Source organism: Crinia signifera, chromosome 4 (assembly GCF_055691185.1).
Source record: "Crinia signifera chromosome 4, ASM5569118v1, whole genome shotgun sequence".
In the NCBI taxonomy this organism is placed as follows: Eukaryota; Metazoa; Chordata; class Amphibia; order Anura; family Myobatrachidae; genus Crinia; species Crinia signifera.
The window spans coordinates 145,430,814-145,447,980 of NC_139220.1; the positions used below are offsets into that span (position 1 = coordinate 145,430,814).

The following is a 17,167-nucleotide window of genomic DNA, read 5'->3' on the forward strand; positions in this document are numbered from 1 at the left end:
ACTGCCATGTTAGACACACATTTTACATACTTTAAGAATACATCTAATTATATCAAATGTATATGAAAAAATACAATTTAATTTGCTACTGCACCCTCTATGGGCAGTATTCAATGCTTTTTGCGAGCTGTGACAGCGAGAAGTTCTGACTGCTCGCGTTCACAGCTTGCATGGTCAGTATTCAACTGACCACCTGTGGCCCCCAAAATCGCAAGACTCACGGCTAAATGCAGCAGGCTCCCTGCATAAGCCGCAAACCTCGCCGTTTGGGGGAATCCTCGCTGTCCCCTGACAGTGAGGATTCCCCTGAAACATTGAATACAGTGAGCGGTCGGGTTAAACAGCGCGGGTCGCTTGTTTGCGGTGATCCTCGCCGTTTAACCACCTCACCAGCCGCATTGAATACGGCCCTTTGTATTTATGAGACAATGGAAATATACAAAACACTATAAAAGAGAAATCAGTTCCTGTCCTAATGGAGCTCATAACTTTTACTCCCTACCAGATGAAGAAGTAACAGATTAGCCTAACAGTGTGTTTTTGATTGTGAGAAGAAACCCTTGCAAACATGGTGAGAACATAACAACTCTCCATAGTGAATACTTTAGTTGGGATAAAACCTACATCAAAAGTTTGGGCACCCCAGGCAAAAAATCATTTTAATGTGCAAAAAGAAGCCAAGGGAAGATGGAAAAACCTCCAAAAGGCATCAACTTACAGGTGAGACATTCTTATAACATGTCAAAAAAAGTTTGATTTTATTTCCATCATTTACACTTTCAAAATAACAGAAAACAAAAAATGGCGTCTGCAAAAGTGTGGGCACCCTGCACAGTTAATACATTATACTGTCCCCTTTGGTAAGTATCACAGCTTGCAAACACTTTTTGTAGCCAGACAAGAATCTTTCAATTCTTGTTTGAGGTATCTTCACCCATTCTTCCTTACAAAAGTCTTCCAGTTCTTTGAGATTCCTGGGCTGTCTGTGACGCACTGCACTTTTAAGGTCTATCCATAGATTTTCAATTATGTTGAGGGTAGGCGATTGTGAAGGCCATGGCAAAACCTTCAATTTACGCCTCTTGATGTAATCCACCATGGATTTTGAGGTGTGTTTAGGATCATTATCCATTTGTAGAAGCCAGCCTCTCTTTAACTTCAGTTTTTCACACATGGCATCAAGTTAGCGTCCAAAATTTGCTGGAATCTTATTGAATCCATTATGGATTTTGACTTGCTTTTCTCACAATCCTGCAAGCTGTTCTGTGTGATATTTTTCTTGGTCTTCCAGATCTTGCTTTAACTTACACTGTTCCTGGTGACTGCCATTTCTTAATTACATTCCGAACAGAGGATATGGGCATCTGAGAACACTTTGCTATCTTCTTATAGCCTTCTCCTGCTTTGTGAGCGTCAACTATTCTCAGTTTCAGTGTTCTACACAACTGCTTATAGGAACCTATAGTGCTGATTGTTGTGGCAAGGTCAAATGAGTCTGGTCTTTTAAAACCTTTGAGATTGACATCACCAGACGATGATTGAGAACAATCCATAGCACTGCCAGGTCTCAGCTGTCCAAAGGGGCGGTGCATGCTATAATCACTGCAGGATGCCCAAACTTTTGCAGATGCCATTTTTTGTTTTCTGTTATTTTGAAAGTGTGAATGATGGAAATAAAATCAAACTTTTTTGACATGTTATAAGAATGTCTAATCTGTAATTTTCCATCTTTCCTTGGCTTCTTTTTGCACATTTAAATTAATTTTTGCCTGGGGTGCCCAAACTTTCGATCCCCACTGTATGTCCTCAGTGCTGCTAAGCTAAACTGCAAGTGAATAAAGCAGAAAGTTGTTGGTAAATACACTCCTTATGATTCTCCTATATATGGTCACAAAGCGGAGAGACCATTTCAAACCTTAGAGAAAGAGAGAGAGACAGTGTGTGTGAGAGAGTGTGTGTGTGTGTGTGTGTGTGTGTGTGTGTCAATAGTCCGGTTAATATTGAACAACATCTGTGTGCTAAAACTAAACGCACCTGTTAAAAGCAATATAACCAGTACAAAGGGGAAAAAAAACTATCATCTGGCTCTTCTAAACGTAAGACAGGTGGTTTCCTCAGACTGGTGTTACAATGGCCTCTGGTAAACGACTTGCAATTCAGACTACCACATTCAGTGTGTAGGACATTTTATGGAAAGTACTACAAGCTAAAAAGTGATGTAACGTAAAGTTTTTTTAAATTTCCTGAATTATGATAAAACAATGGCCTTTCTAATCAGATTGGATAAAGCATGTTTTCTGCATGAGCTTTTGTGTAGATTTTCAGAAAGGACTCCTTAAGGGACAAAAACACAAATATTCAACCTCACCTCCCTAGCTCTCTCTCTCCTTCTCCCTCCATTTACTGTATTACACACTTTCCAGCTTATGCTACATATGACATACTTCTTTCTGACTTTTAAGCTTATAGTCAAGCAATATTGTTTGAAATGTGACAGAGACCTAGTCACTGCTTAAGAATGTTTAATGTACTATGCAACTTTTACAGGTTTACGCCTATTTTTGTATCAGAAGTAAAAATATGTACAATAAAGATTAACACAAAAATCAGCTACGAATATGAGCCAATTGTTTGTTCTCTCATAAGGGCATAGGTATTAATAACCATAGAACTTCTGTTATTGTTAGCACTCTTTTTCGTTATGTACAAAAGGTAACCTGCAAAGGCAGCGGGACACATCTAAAGGTAGTGTAAATGAATGTGCCTAAACTCTAAATAGCTTTGCTTTTAGGGATTAGTACATTCTTTGTGTGTGGCACTAAATGTCTCAGCAAGGTAGAGCCTTTTGGGGTAGATTTATGAAGCAGTGATAAGGGAAGAGAAGTGATAAAGTGCCTGGTACTTTATCACCGGCCAATCAGCTCCTAACTGTCCCCTTTTAAACCCTGCCTGTAACTTAACAGTACATATAGATTCTAAGCTTGCGAGCCGGGCACTCCCACCTGTATGTCAGTTTCTTTCTACCCATGTTGATTCCAATTGCAAAGCGCAACGGTGCAATATCTACGTGCCGCATTCTGCACCTAAATATTACAATAGGGACTCCAATACTCAGAGAAGCAAAGGACAAATGGCTGGGGGGGGGGTTACCATGTATTTACAAATTTATCTAACCAAGATCTCTTGTAGTGGTTACTAATGTCATCCAATGTGCTGGGGTGAAACAAATAGTTTTTTTCCCCTTCTTCCATATATAATGCAGTCTAGGCGCCCCCCCCCCCCCCCAATTTAGTACATTGTAACAAATTATAGTCCCCATTGATATTAATAATGACCATGATCTGTAGTACTAATTAGCATTCTTCAAGAAATTTCTGTAAAATCTGCATTATGCTATTAGTACATATTAAACAAATCATAAAAAGTATGCAGGAACTACAGGTAATGTAATGGAGTAAAAATATATATATACTGTAAGCCCCAAAGTAATAATATAGTTTAAAAAAATGTAAACAATTGCCCATACTACCTTCAGTAAAATAATAGGCTAAAAATGTACATTTAGTTGTTGATAAATGATAAGAGGACGCTGAAAATCTCACTTCAATAAATCAGTTAACTGAAAAGGAGATGATAATAAAAATGTGTTTTCACAAGTATGGGCACTCGTTTATATTCGTGAGAACTCATTAGCACAACTGTGTTACTGCTATTGACATTAATTATGTGTGCAGTATTAGGGTGGTATTAAATTAGTAATGATTTTTCTGCACTCTGACGATTTTCAGTCAAATTTCATTTACATTCGACCTATACAATTAAAAAGGGATGATATTTTGACTGTCCAGAAAAATCAGCACGATCAGAAAACATGTGGATCGTGGAATCACTGATCCATGTGTTTTCAACTATTTTCCTCCGATGCAGATTAGACTTTAACAAATCCGAAACTGCAAAGACGGAAAAACATCCGAGAACATACCCTATGGGCACTGTGTGCCAATATTTACAGCAGTCAAAAATAACAGAACACATCTATTTAATGCAAACGTTTCCGAGTGCAAAGAAGGCCTGCAGATAGGAATTTAAAAAAGTCAAAATTGCATTATTGAAAATGGCCGATCTCTGACTAATCAGAAGATTGAATTCCGACTGTCGAATTGACGTCGGAAACCTTCCTAAAATCAGAATCATGACTGATTGCACCATGGTTTACAGGTGTAAACATTTGTGCATTATTTTCAATATTGATATGGTTGTACTTAAGATTTATTATTGTTAGATGTCAATTATTGGAGACTATTTGTGCTAGAGATTTTATTCTGTTGACTTCCTTACATTATAATAGTTATTTCAGTGGTTCCCAAACTTTTTTGCATCGCGGCACCCTAGATTATCAGAATATTTGTCATGGCACCCCTAGGTGCAAAGTTTGCTACCGAGAAATTTCAGAAAACAATAATAAATTAAATAAGTTGTGCTTATATTTCATCCTTAGGTCCAGTTATGTGGTGAGGGACAGGATTCACTTCTGTTTAGCCACATATTTTAAAACTGGAAGCCACAAGCTCTGGTTTTGCCTATTACATTGACCATAAATAATTTGAACCGGTACCCTGCAAGTGCTCTGAGGCACCCCAGGGAGTATAGGCGCACAGTTTGGGAACCACCGAGTTATTTGAATCAACGGTCATCCACTGTTGTGACTTCACATTTGTGAGCCTGGAGGACTGCCGGCTTCTGCAGGTATTTATGCAAGTTTTTATTTTTATTTATTAATTATTTATTAACAGTTTCTTATAGAGCATACATATTACGCAGTGCTTTACAGAGTATAGTTAAACATCAGTCCCTGCCCCAGTGGAGCTTACAATCTACATTCCCTAGCACATGTACACGCGCACACAGACATTCTAGGGTTAATTTTGTTGGAAACCAATTGACCTACCAGTATATTTTTGGATTGTGGGAGGAAACCAGAGTACCCGGAGTAAACCCAGACAAACATGGGGAGAATATATCAACTCCACACAGTTAGGGCCATGGTGGGTATTGAACCCATGACCTCAGCGCTGTGAGGCAGTAATGCTAACCATTACACCGTCCGTGATGCCCCATTTGTCTTCTGTGTCCTGACAATGAAGCAACTTAAAGCTTTGAAATGTTTGCAAATGCCTGGTGTCTTAATTCTCAAGTACTGCCATTCCTGTTCTACTATTGAGAGCTGACCGATGAGTCAGTGTCCAACGGAGGGCACCACTTCCTTGCCTGTGGGCATACACCATTTCGACACCTTTAGCAATTGGAGTCCTGCCCCTGACAACTTTTTTCACTACTGAAAAGCAATTAGAACCATTGATCTGTACACATTCTTCTTACAAACATAGTTTACAGGAGCCCACCATCCATGCATACAATAAAACGGACTGTTCTTTAAAAATTAGGAACGGATTGTTCAGGCATCACGCAAAAACTACTGAATTAATCTGTACTGCGTTTTCACTATTGAATATAAAATAGTGACCTAAAAATAAAATTGGAAAAGAGCAGTAAAGGAATAAAAATAGACTCTTTGCAATCATGCCTTTAATAGAAATCCACGCGAGTGAAGCAGTGGGCAAACACTAGTTACTGATAGGCATCAATAGGCAGTAACTACACATACTTTTCAGTTATGAATCAAGAGCGGTGGAACTCCTGATGTGGAGTCACTGAGTGAGGGCCAGATGGGCTACCTACTGTATCATCCATTCAGTTAGTCCTCTCACCTGCCTGTTAATAATACCCCAGGGAAGATTTACTAAAGGATGCTTTTACAAACCTCATACTACCTACTTTTCATTACAAAATAAATCTAGAGTGCATTAAATAACTTAATGGGGACAATTGTATCATAGATATACTAATTAACATACACTATAATTGAGTTAAGGCCTAAAATAAAATGCACCTGGTAAGGGTGCCCTTCAAGTGAACCCTTAACAGTCAGCAAACAAAGGACAGACTTCATATGTCAATTGGCCCTCACAAAGTTTTATTACCAAGAGAATGTTTATAGTATTTAAACTGGGGATGCTGCAGTCAGCCTTATTAGTTGACATACTATGGCTATGTAGTTTAACCAATTGTTTGGTCTTTATGGTAGCTATCACTGATTTATGTGAACGGCTTTAAAGCAAACCCATTTTTACGTATGAGCAAGATTACAGTGCCATACATGGGTACAAATATGATGACATTTATTGTACTATACAGTTAATTATATGCCAGCTGCTTCTACATAAAAAAAAAAGTAGGTGCATTATTCCTGAATAGTGCATCTTCAGTAACACCACATAGCGACACTGCACCAACAACTAATGAAGGCCCAATGCAGCTTAGGACAGAATGCTAAATCCTTTCCTTTTGTTTTAAGCACTTGTCTGTGTAGGTTTTTTATCCACAGCTTTAAGCTTTAAATCTGAAACAGTTAATATGTACATCTGCTGAGAACAGTAGAGATGGTGTGAAGGTGCGTACACACATACAGATTTTCTGTCTGATCTATCGGGTGGGAACAAAATCCTGGAAATGTATGGGAGCATATGACAATCAAAAAATTGTTCCCAAACACTTGAAAACAGACAGTGATCAGTCAGACAAATTGTTAAATCGTTCTGATATAACAAATGTATCAAAGCATATATTTGTTTTCTGCTTTCCTGCATTTAGGTGGACATTTTTCATTGTCATTTGCTCCCATACATTTCCAGCTTTTTATTCCCACCAGATAGATCAGACAGAAAATCTGTACGTGTGTACGCACCTTTACATGAATGAGTGATCTCTCACTACCGATCTCCTAGTATGTGTTGCTAAAGGAAGATCACACATTTAAATGACTATTCGCCTCTTATCTGGGCCACATCCTACAGGCTTGAACATTACTTAAGTAATCAGTAGTTACATTACTTTGCTAGATGCCTTTACAGATAAGAAAGGTGACTGCCGGCTTTGATAATTTTCTTGGTATCGTATAATGCTGATCTAGTGTTGCATGGCTTTCCTATGTTACAGAAGTGTGTGCTGGCCAGACAAACTGAGATGTCACCATATTGTTGTTTACACTCACAAAAGTGGAGACATTACTCTGAGACTTGTACTTGTGCCTTCTCTTGTACGGGGTGAAATGGAAAAAAAAAGATAGATAAACAGAGAAATGAAAAGAGAGAGAGGCTAAGGCGATACTTAAAAATGACAAAAATGATGACAAAAATGTAAAACTAACTCTACACCACTTACAAAAAATAGGTTTTTAAAAGAAACAAATTGCATTATTACATTATTAATAATGTCAGTATATTGACAATGAAAGTTCTGAGCAGTGATCATCACATGTTCACTTATTATAGATTTACTGTTCAGTTGACATTACAACATATAAGGGATATCTTCTACTTATTTATACAACATACAAAATACTCCTGAATAGACACAAGCAATAAAAGAAAGCCACAAAAAAATACCCCTTTATACCAGGAATATAAATGTCTCAGTGTGTACTAAGAAATTACCATTTCAACCATTGTCTGTGCAAATCACCGACAACATCCAAACCGACAACATCCAAACAACAACAAGAAAAAACAATGACACAACCACAATGCCGACAGCCAAAAGAATGACACAAATACTGAAGGATTTCATGATTTAAAAAAAAAAAAAAAGACTTGTTTAAACTTTATCATCCCAGTGGGCATAGATAGAGTATATAACAGTGTGCCAGAAGCATGGCGAGGGCAGCGAGCCATGCTAGTGGACACAATACACTAGTATGGTGTCCATATTGACTTGATAATTGTGCCGGCATTTTAACATGTTCGGCATCATGATCATGTCGATATAATGGGCAGTATTCAATGCCGCAGATTCGCCACTTTTTACGGCTCTTTTCGTGCTCCCCAGCGAATCTTTTCACCGAAAAAGTGATTCGCCCTATTCAATGCTCACTATTCGCCAAAGGCAGTAAATGACCGCCAATTCGCCATCTGTTAGTTGACGCAATTCGCTGTTGTTTTTCACTTTGATTCGCTGTAATTCGCCGTGAGTGTATTCAATGCTCAGATGGCGAATTGCTTTCACAGTGAGTTTCGCCGTGTTTCACCGTTTTGCATTCGCCATCTTTTTAATGTGAACTGGAATGTGTTCTTTTAAAATAAAGGTTTTTTTTTGGTGTAAAAAAAAAAAATCAGTAATACCCCTTTCACACCAGTCTAATTTCCCGGGTTGGGCCAGGGAACAACCCGCGACTAGCGCAGGTGTTAAAGGTTCCTGTGCAAGATCCCAGCAATTTCAACCCTGCTATGGAGCAGGGTTGTTCCCGGGTTCAACCAGGGGACCTGGCTGGTGTGAATGGGGTAGGTTATACTTACCCTGGTTGACTGTCCTCGGTGTCCTGTCCGGCCGGGGAACCACACAGGCGGCGGGCGCAAATGACGGGACAGGCAGCGGATTAAGATGACGTTGCTCTCCGGCGGCAGTGAGGGCGCGTCATCTTCATATGCCGCCTGTCCCGTCATTTGTGCCCACCGCCTGTGTGGATCCCCGGCCTGCACAGAGGACAAGCAACAGGGGTGAGTATTCTCACCACCTCCTGCTCACCTCCACCCCGCCGACTGCCTGCCTCCTCCCCACCCCCTTCACACACCAGAAAATGCAGGGACTTTTCTGGTGTGTAAGGGGCCAACCCTGGAATTTCGCCGTTAGGGGCAGCGAGCACCTGACGCGTTGAATAGGGGGAGAGGGAGGGCTGGCAGCGAATGCGGAACGTGGCGAATGTGCAACTAATCTTAAACAGGATTCGCTGCACAGGGTAAAATTTTACATTGAATACTGCCCCTTGACTGTAACTGTAGGCATTTTAACAGTATTATGTATGTGTCGGGATATTGACCATAGGGGTTTACACCCTGCCGGTATAACAGTGTTGGGCAAATAAATATTGGTAATACAGTTGTAGGTAAAGCAGACTGATCCCTTTTTGGACTCATCATCTTACTCTGCCCACCAGAGTTCCTTCCATCTTCCCCAGTAAGTCACCCTTTCTTTTAGCTTTTCTCCTATCTTCCCATCACCCTGTTTCCTCATTTCCTTGCCTCATCTACCTGTACTTCCTTTAAGCCCACTACAAAAGATTTAGGTCTCATGTGGATGCACTGAGTAAGCAGCCATATTAAAAGTCCCTCGAGCGCATGTCAGTGCATTGTGATGAGCGGCAATGACTGTGTATATAATCTACTACAATTAAAGGGCCTTATTCTGATTCATATGCTCCCCCGTGTGTTCGGACGAGGAGCGATGTTTTCTTTATGTGCATGTGCATTTCTGCATATGTTGGGTGCAATCGGGAATGGCGAACTGCTAGTTCATCATCCAATTTGCACCTAGCAGTGCAGGCTGGGGGGTTGCGACGATGGGCTGCGCCCATTGGAATGCCCAGCGTTAAGGCAATAAACCACTTTTCTACAATAGTTTCAAGTCTCTGAGTGCTACATGTCACGCAATATATAGATATAGAAATAGTTTGTATTTTATGTGGTTTGTGTCCAGGTAATCAAGTTACCCAAGCTGTGTGGTGAATGCCTATCTGGTCAGTCCGGGTTGCGTGATATGAATTGAGAATTGTGTTACAATTTGCTTGTTTAACCCTGCTTGTTCCTGGCTCCTGGGGGGGGGGGGGGGGGGGGGGGGGGGAAGGAAGAGAGAGAGAGAGAGAGAGAGAGAGAGAGAGAGAGAGAGAGAGAGAGAGAGAGAGACAGCATGGAGGCACTCACAGGGCTTGGGTACTCCAAACAGATAGACATGGACACAGAGGTCACCACAAGTGACGTTTCAAGCTTTAATGCTTGTCTTCAGGCTCATACATAGGGCAGTATTCAATGAAAAAGTTCTCCGTACATGGAGAGCGTTTTATTTCGCTCTCCATGCACTCTCCGTGTTCCGGAGGGCTCTCTGCCACTCCTGCTCCCTCTATTCAATGTGGCTGATGCTCTCCGCCACTCGCGGAGAGTCTTAACCCCTGCAGGGAGCAGGGAGCTTTCAGGGAGCCGGAAGCAGCCAGAGAGATTAAAGTCTCCCTGGCTGCTCCAGAGGACTGTGGAGGGGAGGGGGGCTCTCCAGGACCCAGGCTGCACCCCCCTATAGCCAGCGGGGGACCCAGTATTCACTGCACCCGTTTGTGCATAGTTACGTTTGGGTGCAGTGAATATATGAATATCTAATGAGCGGCTCGAGCGCTCCGGCCCCCTGCTGGCTGCACTGTGTAAAAAAAAAAAAAAAAAATGTAAAAAATATTTTTCTTTTAAATTAAAGATATATTCATGTGCTATAAGCACATGAATAAAAATAACATGCTCCTTCACAGAAAAAAAAACTGATTTTTTGACACCAAAATTTCTTAAAAAAACCTTTTAGTTTAAAAGTTCACATTCCAGCTCTCCATCAAAAGATGGAGAATTGCTACACGGAGAGACACGGAGAAAGTCACTTAGAAAGACGGAGAACATTTCACATTGAATAGGGTTGCTCGCTTTTGGAGAGCAAAATGCTCCGTCCAAGGCGAACAAAGCACAAATTCTCCACAAAACACGGAGAACTTTTCTCATTGAATACTGCCCAGAGGCTGCGTGACGAGCGCAGCGAGCCCGCAAGGCGGGGCGATCCACGTTCCCCCCTTGTTGGGATTCCGGCATCGGGATTTTGAACGCCGGGATTCAGTACTCACCAGCGCCCCAGCAGCACCAATCAGTGAAGAATTTAACATTCCCAGTTAAATAACCCGTTTAGGGTGCATTTCCACTACCCTTCAATCCAGGTACTAACCGGGTACAACCCTGGTGATTACCTGGGTTGGGTTGCTGGGGAATCCAAACCAGATTATTTGACGGCGGAGCATTTCCACTAGCAGAAAACCTGGTTTGATGTGCATCCCCACGGAGATTACCGGGTTATTTCTGCTAGCGGAAAAGGGGTATAGGTGATACTACAAACAATAACGATAAGTCGTCTGTACCAGTTACTGCTATAGCGAAGTTAATCATTCATTAGAGGCAGCATAAGCTTGCCAGAATGTGTGTGTGTGTGTGTGTGTGTGTGTTTGTTTGGCTGAGTCACAGGACATGTACATTAAAACTATTGGGTCATTAACAAATTACTGATAAAAGTATTCAAAACTAAGCACAAGTCACTCAGACTCCCAGAGGAAACGTATCACATTATTATTAGACATAGTATGCCATCTAGTGGCTGCATATTATTAAATGTGTACTTCAATATTAATAGACCACCTTATCTAATTGTGCAGAAAGTTTCAGGAGTTGTAGGAATGGGTCCACCAACTGCACCTTTATTTTATTGCATGAATGTTGCTTTTATCCATATAGACAACTCCTGGATTATTAAAAGGTCAAACACAGCATGTTCTACTGATCTCAACCTCTAAGTATTTGACAAGTTGGTTTGTTAGCTTGTGAACAATTACCAATTTATATATTTCTGCTGAAAGTTGGCCTAAAGCAACTTTTAGGACTTGTTTGAAGTAGAGTGAGAAACAAATATGAGATACCGTAATATAAGATAATTAGATGTACTCATTTTTTATTGGGACAATGGGACAAATGTATTCAGCCAAGTGAAGTGCTCAAGTGGTGATAAAGTGATAGAAGCTGATTGGCTGGTGCGTTATCACCTTCCACTTTATCACTTCACCAGGCTTATTACATGTGCCCCATTAATCCAATATTACATATCTGTGAGTGGCAAAAAAAGTATGTGAATCTTTGCTTTCATTATCTGGTATGACCCCCTTGTGGAGCAATAACTACATCTAAACGTATCCGGTAATTAATGATTACTCCTGGACATTGGCTTGGAGGATAGATAGAAAGTAAGATGACTGTGCGCTGGTGTAAAATATTGCAGGTGAGATTACAGGTGAAACTGCAGTAATTGTTTTATCATAAAATGTGTGTAAAATGGGAGTAGAAATTTCTCTATTTCATTTAATTATTTCGGACTTTAATTGTGTTCAAGATAATCGAGGAAAAGACACATTGAAAAGCCTTCCATTACTTACTACCCATTTCAACATTTGAATTTTAATCTGCATCATGGTCTCAGAGTTCTTTGATTAAACATATGTCGGTAATTGCTTGTATACATAAAGATAACTGCAAAACAAACTACATGCAATGTTGGTAGATGGAACTGGGCTATATTGTAATCTGATTAGAAAACAAAATCTGGGTGGGTTACTCGGCGAACATGAAAGTAGATACAACTCTTAAAACATTACACCACTATATTATGTTCCATAGCATACTTCATTAATACAAACAATAGTCTATGAAATGGCAGGTTACACAAATATTTTCAAGACCTGGAGATTGAAAGGCTTTGGATCATCCTGCTCATTCAACAACAACATATATATTGCCTACTACTGCAAAAGTTCCAACCTAAAACTGACCCAACACAGAATACCTGAATAAAATGAAGGAATTGTGCCGAGACTTTGTAAAGACAGCAGTGTCCTAAACGATCCACAAATACTGTAATTTACAAGTCTTAACTGACCCCTATGTTTGGAATTTCACCAGGTCTTGTGAAATTCCCCCACATTGCTCACTTATGCAATAAAACAAAAATAGCAGCTCAAGTTGATCAATCCAACTACTCAATTACCTAAGCCAACAGCCATCAAAGTGCAGAGCTTCAGTTTGAGTCAAAGAGAGCATAAGTCCAGAACATAAAGAAACGTGCCATTTTATAAAAGAGCGGTGTAATCATGCCTTTTACTTGTTGCAAGTGATTTCTAAACTCATATAAATCTAGGGGAGGTATTCCATTGCAGGTGTCTTTGTCCATTTTTTAGTCCATTTTCACCCATTCCATTTCACTTTTTTGGGTGCAATTGTGCATGGATGAAAAACGGACCCAAAAGTGGACACCAAAAGTGGTCCCAAAAGTGGACACCAAAAGTGGTCTAAAACATGTAAGTCGGTGGACAACTTTAATTGAATATGTTGAATGTAAAATTTGACTGATGCCTCATCCACCCTTTAAGAAATTAAAGCTTTTATTGTCAAATTGACGTGAAGAGAAAGAAAGGGCTATGGGACATTTAGGTTTATACAGATTGAAGCCTTCTATTAGAAAATGAGGTCACATAATTATAGAATACTAGAAGATGGTTTTAAATACAGGACACGGTTTAAATAGTCCAATCAATTATTTAGTTTTCCTGGCGCAGGCAAATGGAATTATGATTTTACATAATATAGGCAAAGAAAAATAGGACACTGGTGAGTTTTAATAATGGATTGCTTCCCTGAGGCACACATGCAAAATATTCAAAATTAATTTTGTATATATAAAATATGCAACAGCTTGGCATAGCCACGTAACTAAAAATATGATATTGAGCATGTCAATTTCCATGCATATTTTGAAGGTGATCAATCAGTTGCAGCACGAAAACAATGGTCATAAATGAATGTGTCAAAATGCTATTTAGTCACAATATTATAGTTTTCTAAGCAGTAGTCTCTGGACAACAGTTACTCAGGTAAAAGTGTGAATAAAATGGCTCTGAATTGTAACAAGCACTTTTCTTCACATTTTCCATCCTCCTGACCCATGGACAAACTGCTGGGTCACCATATCTTACAGCATACCAGGAACCTTTGCATTCTGGCGGACTTTATGCAATAAATAATATCTACCCTTGTGTATCAATACCTAATTCTGTATAGATTGTAAGCTTTTAAGACCCTCATACCTTTGACTGTCTGTAAATACCCAGTTTGTTGTAGCACCGTCTCCTTTTTAAAGCGCAACGGAATATGCCGCGCTATATAAGTAACGGTTAATAAATAGAATCGCCAGCCCCTGCAAGAACGGCAGCGGCTCCATCTGTACATCTGTGCTGCAGTCACAGTAAACAGCCCCTCTTGGCATGATAGTTTTGATTCTATCATTGACATCTATGTTGCTTCTTTTAATGGCTATAAAAGTATCTAATACCCCTTTCAGACAGAAAAATCCCAAAAACCCAGGTATTTCCCGGATACAAAAACCCGGGTAAGATTCAGCTAAAAGCTCTGACCCCCTTTCCCACAGCATAAAAAACCCGGGTATTTCCCGAGCCGGATTTTTCTTGCAATTTAATATACTGTGTGTCATAACAAAAGGATAGTTTTAAAGGTACACAGAGATGAGGTCATGAAAAGTGGGTGGTGAGCGCTCACTGCATTCCATTAACCATGGCATGACACAAGGATATGTTGTAAACATGTTTTATTGTTTTTATATACTGGTAGGTACATGTTACCTCACATGGCTGTCAGTATATTTGCAATGTTTGAGTACACGGTGGCATCTTTGACTATCCCAATCATCTGTTTGTGGATCTCCTCCTCCCCTCTCACTGCCAGCAGCTCTCACCTCTTGCTTCTTCCAGTAGGCCATACTATCCTTTCTTCAGCTCCCTAATGACCTCAGAGGCCAGCCCCAGTGCCATGCCCTCCCAGCCAATCAGAGGGGCCCATCCTCACAACCAATCAGCCTGCATCCCACCAGGAGAGCCAATCAGGGCCTAAAAAAGTGTAATAATCCCAAAAACCCAGGTCGCACCCTTTCAGACAGCTGGCGACCCGGGTTTTTGGAATTCAGACCCAGGAATAACCCTGGTAAAATTCCAGGGTTGAAGCCCTTGTATTTTACCCTCCTGGACCAGGGAAATTCCCAGGTCTTTTATTCTGTCTGAAAGGGGTATTAATCACAACCCAACTTAGACCCAAAATGAAATCCTAGTTAACAGCAGACTGTGTGCTATAGTCGGGGCTAATTGAATAGCACATTGTAAATTACCGTGGCTAAGTGAATTCCCCCCTTCATTGCAATGTGATGCAGCCATTATGCACCTGGAGACTAGATGTATTTTCTGCAAAAAAGTTGCCGGACTTTAGCAGAGCTGCACGGGATGTAGCTACTCACTGACGCCAAAATCTTATGCTGCAAAAATAGGTACTTGTGGAGTATCACAGCTCCCACGATGGCCATCGTACATGAAAAAAAATCGCATCGCATGTGATTTTTAACAGAAAAGCATCCAAATGTATTGAAATTAGTATGAAACATGTTCAATGGCCCCCAAATGGCATTTTCGAGGCTGTACCACCCCCACTATCAACGCGAACCCGAAGCGTGGCGGCGTGGAGTTGAGAATAGAAAGTGTGGCAAGCGCAGCGAGCCACCGAGCCAGAAGCGTGGCGAGCGCAGCGAGCCCCGCGGATACCTTCACAGGTATCCGCGTCCCCTCGCCACGCTTCGGGCTCACCACACTTTCTATTCTGAACTCCACGCCGACGTGGATAGTGGGGGTATGAAAAGGTCGTAGGACGCGTACCGCTGCGCTCACCACGCTTCGGGTTTGCGTTGATAGTGGGGGTGGTACAGCCTCAAAAATGCCATTTGGGGGCCATTGAACATGTTTCATACTAATTTCAATACTTTTGGATGCTTTTCTGTTAAAAATCGCATGCGATTTTTGCAAAAAATGCCTAAAAACGGCAAAAATCGTATCAAATCGCATGCCACTACATTTGGCATGCGATGGGAGCCGTGATAATCCACAAGTACCCAAAAATATATTGAGGCCAGATGTAGGAGGAAACATCTGTAAGTAGAAATAAAAAAGGTACACAAGCAATAGATGTCCAATTAAAAATTTAGGACAAGAATTAGAACTGGTGCAAAAGCCAGGTCACACTCACCAATTCGTCCCAAAAGCTGCAAACAGATTGACATACTGTATTGTTGAGACTGACTGTTACCTCAAACCATATTTGATCTTTATTTCTTTGTAAGGATATCAATATGCCTATCCCAAGCATGTTTAAATTGTACTAATGTATTTGCCTCTACCACCTCACCTCTATCTACTACCCTTTCTGTGAAGTAATTTCTAGTTTCAGTGCATGTCCTCATTTTCTGTTGCTCCTTTTCCTGTGAAGAATGTCTCCCTTGCTATATTTGAAAGTTTCTATCATGCCCCCCCCCTTCCCTTCTCTGCTCTAAACGACACATCTTCGGGTAAGTTTTGTATTGAAGGCCTTGCACCATTTTAGTTGCCCTTTCTTTGTACAGTCTCTAATGTATTTATATCCTTCTGGAGATATGGCCTACAGAACGGAACACAGTACTCTAGAGGAGGTCATACCAATGACCTATACAGTGGCATTATTACTTCTTTCGGTACTTGTTTCCTAGCAAGGCGCCCACTTTCTCTGCGTACGGTACCGTAGTGAAATCACATCGCATCGTATGTGGCAGTATTTGAGTACCTGCGATGCGATTTGAGTACCACTCCTGTTCCCGCTCACTGTCTCCCGCTCCCTGGCTCACTGTTAATCCCGCCCCCTGTCACATCCTCACAGAAATCACTCTGAGGTGATTTTATGTGAGGAGTGGAAGTGTATTTGTGAGCTGGTGAATTATAGTTGTTGATTTCTTAATTTTTCCTGAAATGGCCGCTTTGCTGAATTTGTTTTAATTGGCGCAGATGGAGGAGGAGGCAATTGATTTCTTTCAGCGCCATCATCTGTTACCGGTGGCGGCGAATTGCGCCAATGGACATATTATGCGGCTGAGCCTGAAGGAAGGTATGTGGCGGTGCCATGTTAAGGTTTGTTGCCTAAAAGGTGAGCCTTAGAGTGGCACACTTTTTCCCTTGGTGCCGCTTAGCCTTCCTCACCTTGGTGAAGTTCATATACTCTTGGGCGCAGTAGCTGACATCGATAGAGTACTGTCAGCAACAGCTGGATATGTCCAAGAAAACTGCTGTACTCTACAATAAGTGGATGCGGGAGGCTTGCTTGATGGACCTAATGGCACAGCCACAGTGCCTTATCGGTGGGCCAGACTGCAGAGTGGAGGTGGACGAAACCTTATTTGTGAGGAGACAAAGCAATGTAGGCCGGATGTTACCCCAGCAGTGGGTTTTTGGGGGAATATGCAGGGAAACAGGCCAGTGTTTCCTCACAAAAGGTGGCCACCCGTGATGCCAGCACGTTGATGACGGCTATCATCGACAACATAGAGCCTGGATCTACAATATACACAGACTGCC

At 41.1% G+C, this 17,167-nt stretch overlaps 1 protein-coding gene across 5 annotated transcripts in view; it reads right to left on the reverse strand.

The window, feature by feature from the left end:
- The window catches only part of PPHLN1 (periphilin 1), a 109,618-nt gene that overhangs the window by 62,373 nt on the left and 30,078 nt on the right, over window positions 1-17,167 (reverse strand). The gene's annotated exons all lie outside the window — the stretch shown is intronic.